Consider the following 4,823-nt stretch of genomic DNA (forward strand, 5'->3'; position numbering starts at 1 on the left):
GCCACCTGGGAGGGGATCGAGGGGCTGGGCCGGCCCAGGGGGGCCTGTGGGGAGACGTTATCCCCTCCACCCTTCCCTCTCGCCAGGCTTCCACCTCCCACCTCCTCCCTCCCCTAGAAGGAGACGGAGGAGGGGGTGGATGTAGGGGGCGGGTGGGGGGGAGTGAGAGATGGGGGGGGGGGGGGAAGAGAGAGGGGAGAGGTAAACACACCCCCTTCCCCCTCGCTTCTCAAACCCACCCCCTGTTGGGAAAACTGGAGATGGGAGGGAGTGGGATGGATTAGGGGGTAAGAGAGATCAAGGAGAGAAGAAAGCAGAGTTGAGAGAAAGGAGAGAGGAGAAAGGGGATTAGAGAGCGAGGAGAGGAACAAGGAGGGGGGGGAGTAGAGTGGGGGATAGGAGAAAGGAGAGAGGAGAAAGATGAGAGAGGAGAAAGGAGGGGGGAGAGTAGAGAGAGGGCAGAGGCTAGGGGGGGTTAAAGAAAAGAGAGGGGAGCCAGGGGAAAGGAGTGGAGAGAAAGGAGAGGAGAAAGGAGGAGCAGAGGAAGAGGGGAGCGAGGAAAAAACAGAGGGGGTAGAGAGTGGGAGAGTAGAGAAGAAAGGAGGGGAGGGTAGAGAAGAAAGGAGGGAGGGGGAGTGAGTAGAGAAGGAGGGAGGGGAGAAGACAGTAGAGAAATGAGAGGATAAAAGGAGGGAAGGGGAAAGAGGGGAGAGAAGAGAAGAAAGGAGTGGGGAAGAAGAGAATAGAGAAAAGAGAGGATAAAGGAGGGAAGGGGAGAGAGGGATAGAGAAGAAAGGAGGGGGGAGAGGAGAGAAGAAAGGAGGGGGAGAGTAGAGAAGAAAGGAGGGAGAGGGGGGAGAGAGAGGGGGTGAATAGAGAAGAAAGGAGGGAGAGGGGGGGAGAGAGATGGGGTGAGTAGAGAAGAAAGGAGTGGGGAGAAGAGAGTAGAGAAAGGAGAGGATAAAGGAGGGAGGGTGTAGGATGGGGTGAGTGGAGCAGGGTGTGTAGAGGAGAGGGGAGGCCCGGGAATGAGGGGGGGGAGCAGACAAAGGGAGCGGGAGTGGATCGGCGGCGGCGGCGGTGGGGGGGGGGGGGGGGGGGGTGTGCGGCTCAGTGGGGGGTCTGGTCTGGTCTGGTCGGGGCCGGCTGAGGCTGAGGCTGAGGCTGAGGTTGCCCGGGGGCCGCGGGAGGGGGATGCGAGCGGCGGCCACACCTGGACGGCCCCTGCTCGGCACAACTCTTTTGTTTTAAACCCCCTTTCTCTCTCTCTCTCTCTCTCTCTCTCTGGTCGCGTCGCGCCGCGTCCCCTCCTCTCTCCTCCCTCCTTCCTTCCCTCCCTCCCTCGCCTGCCGCACAGCTGACGGTTGGTTGGGTGGGCGGGCAACGGGCGGCGGCGCGGCGCCCGCCGGGAGTTGTAGTCCGACCTCCCATAGCCGCCCGTTCTGCCGGGCCGCCACCAGGACTGCAACCCGTCCCGCCCTGCCCCGCGCCGCGAGGTCCGTCCCCCTCCGTCCCGCGCCGCCGGCCGGGAGTTGTAGTCCTCCCCCCCCCACAGCCGATCGTTCAGCCGGGCCGCCTCCAGGACTACAACCCGTCCCGCCCTGCCCCGCGCCGGAAGCCCGGGGGCGCGCGCCGCCCGCCGGGAGTTGTAGTCCGAATGCCCACAGCCGCCCGTTCAGCCGGGCCGCCGCCAGGACTACAACCCCGTCCCGCCCTGCCCCGCGCCCGCCGGCCAAGCCCTGCCGGAAGCCCGGCGCGCCGCCCGCCGGGAGTTGTAGGCACAAGCTGGGGAGAATGTCGTTAGGGGACTACACGTCCCGGCATGCCCCGCGCCGCATCCCTCCTTTGTTCCTCTTGGCTGCAATGAGGTCTTTCTTCTCCTCCCTCCATCTCTTCTCTCTTTCTCTCCTTCCCTCTCTTTTTCTCTCCCCTCCTTTCCTCTCTTTTTTTGCCTCCCTCCCCACTCTATCTCCTTTCCTCTCTTTCTTTGCCTCCCTCCCCACTCTATCTCTTTCCCTCTCCTCCACTCTTTCTCCCTCCCACCTTCCCCCTCTCCCTCTCCTCCTCCCTCTCTCCTTCCCTCTTTCTTTCTCTCCCTCTCTCCCTTCTCTCTTTTTTCATCCCCTGTCTCCCTCACTTCACTCTCTTTCCTTCCCCTCTCCATTCTGTCTTCCCATCTCCTTTATCTCACTCCCTACCTCTCCTTTCCTCCCATCTCTTTGTCTCCCTCCTCCCACCTTTCCCCTCTCTTTCCCTCCCTCTCATCCTCTCTCCATTCTCTCTCCTTCCCATTCCTCTCCATTCTGTCTCTCCTCTTTCCCCTCCTTTCTCTCTCTCCCTCCTTTCCTTCATTTTCTCCCTCCATTTTCTGACCTTTCTCCTTTCCTCTCCTCTTATGCTTCACCCAAACCGTCTTCAATCCCTCCCCCCATTTACACACCCCTACCCTATCCATCCCCTTCCACTGCTCCCCTCCCTACCCCCCTGATCCCCACTCCACGCCATCGCCATCTCTTTTCAACCCTTCCCACCCCGTCCCCTCCCTCCCCTCATCACCTTCCAATCTCACCCTTCATCCCCTCCCCAATCCCTCATCTCCCACCTCTCTCCATCCCCTCCCCACTGCTCTCCATCACCCCTCTCCCTCCCTTCATCCCCTCCCCACCTCTCTCCATCCCCTCCCCATCCCCTCACTCCGTCCCCTCCCCTCTCTTCACCTCCCCACACCCCTCCCCTCCATCCCCTCCCCACCCCCTCATCCCTTCCCCACCCCTCTCCATCCCCTCATCCCATCTCCTCCCCTCACTCCGTCCCCTCCCCACCTCTCTGTGTCCCCTCCTCCCTTCCACACCACTCCCCTGTCTTCACCTCCCCACCGCTCTCCCCAACCCCTCCGCATCACTGTCCTCTCCCCTCTCATCCCCTCCCAATCTCACCGCCCCCAGAGATGATGAAGAGAGTACAAATGTTCAAAAAGGTTTGGTGAGAAGGGAAAGACAAGACTGGCTTAGATGGGCCACCTTGGTCAGCATGGATGAGTTGGGGCGAAGGGCCTGTTTCCACTATGTCTGACTCAACACGATACTGAGAGACATGGACCACACTGAACAAGGTCTCAATTTGATCTAGACTATGTTTAGTTTAGACATACAGCACGGAAACAGGCCTTTCGGCCCACCAAGTCCGCACCGACCAGCGATCCCCACACACTAACACTATCCTACACACACGAGGGACAATTTACAATTGTACCAAACCAATTAACCTACAAATCTCTACGTCTTTGTAGTGTGGGAGGAAACCGGAACTCCCAGAGAAAACCCACTGGGAGAACGTACAAACACCGTACAGACAGCACTCATCATCAGGATGGAAACCGGGTCTCTGGGACTGTGAGGCAGCAGCTCTACAGCTGCACCACCTTAGAGATACAGCGCCGAAACAAGCCCTTAGCCCACCGAGTCCGCACTTCGGCCCAGCGATCCCCGCACACTAACACTACCCTGCACACACTGAGGACAATTTTACACACAGGCACCAAGCCAATTAACCTACAAACCTGCACGTCTTGGAAGGAAACCGAAGATCTCGGAGAAAACCCACGCAGGTCATGAGGAGAATGTACCAACTCTGTACAGACAGCGCCCGTGGTCAGGATCGAACCCTGGTCTCCGGCACTGCAAGGGCTGTAAAGCAGCAACTCTACCACTGCGCCGCCATGGCCGCCCAAATCTCTGAGCGCGGACACTGTTCCCCACGACCACAAATCTTGCAGTCGAGTATCCCGCATTTGGGAACATGGCAGGTGTCAATAGACAATAGGTGCAGGAGGAGGCCACTCGGCCCTTCCAGCCAGCACCACCATTCAATGTGATCATGGCTGATCATTCACAATCAGTACCCCGTTCCTGCCTTCTCCCCATACCCCCTGACTCCGCTATCATTAAGAGCTCTATCTAGCTCTCTCTTGAAAGCATCCTGAGAATTGGCCTCCACTGCCTTCTGAGGCAGAGAATTCCACAGATTTACAACTCTCACCCGAGGTGCAATGGGATAGCCTCGTCCTGGGAGGTCAGCCATCATGGCCACCGACTCTCCCCTGCCAGGGAAGTATAATGATTGAAAGACACAGCACGGGAACAGGCCCTTCGGCCCACCGAGTCCATGCCAACTATTCACACACAAGTTCCACGTTATCCCACTTTCCCATCCACTCCCCAGGCACTAGGGGGCGATCCGCCTGCAAACCCGCACGGGAACGTCTTTGGAGTGTGGGAGGAAACCGGAGCACCCACGCGGTCAGGGGGAGAACTGGCAAACGCCACACAGACAGCACCCGAGGTCAGGATCGAACCCAGGTCTCGGGCTGTGAGGCAGCAACTCTACCGCTGCACCACCGTGCTGCCTCCACTATGTTCTGCACTCTGTATCTTCCCCTTTGCACTTGAGTTTCCATTGCACCCATTGCACTTGAGTTGGACCTGATTGTATCTATCTACGGTAAATCTGTTCTATTCGGACAACATGCAGAACAAAGCCTCTCTCTGCACCTCGGTACATGCGACAATAATAAAGCTCAACAGACACAAAAGGCTGGAGTAACTCAGTAGGTCAGGTCACCACTTTGGTGGCAAGAACAGGAAGGCAGATTATTATCTGAATGGTGTCAGGTTAGGAAAAGGGGACGTACAACGAGACCTGGGTGCCCTAGTGCATCAGTCACTGAAACTAAGCGTGCAGGTACAGCAGGCAGTGAAGAAAGCTCATGGATGTTGCCCTTCATAACAAGAGGAGTTGAGTATAGGAGCAAAGAGGTCCTTCTG

This window comes from Rhinoraja longicauda, chromosome 44 (genome assembly GCF_053455715.1).
Source record: "Rhinoraja longicauda isolate Sanriku21f chromosome 44, sRhiLon1.1, whole genome shotgun sequence".
NCBI lineage: Eukaryota > Metazoa > Chordata > Chondrichthyes > Rajiformes > Arhynchobatidae > Rhinoraja > Rhinoraja longicauda.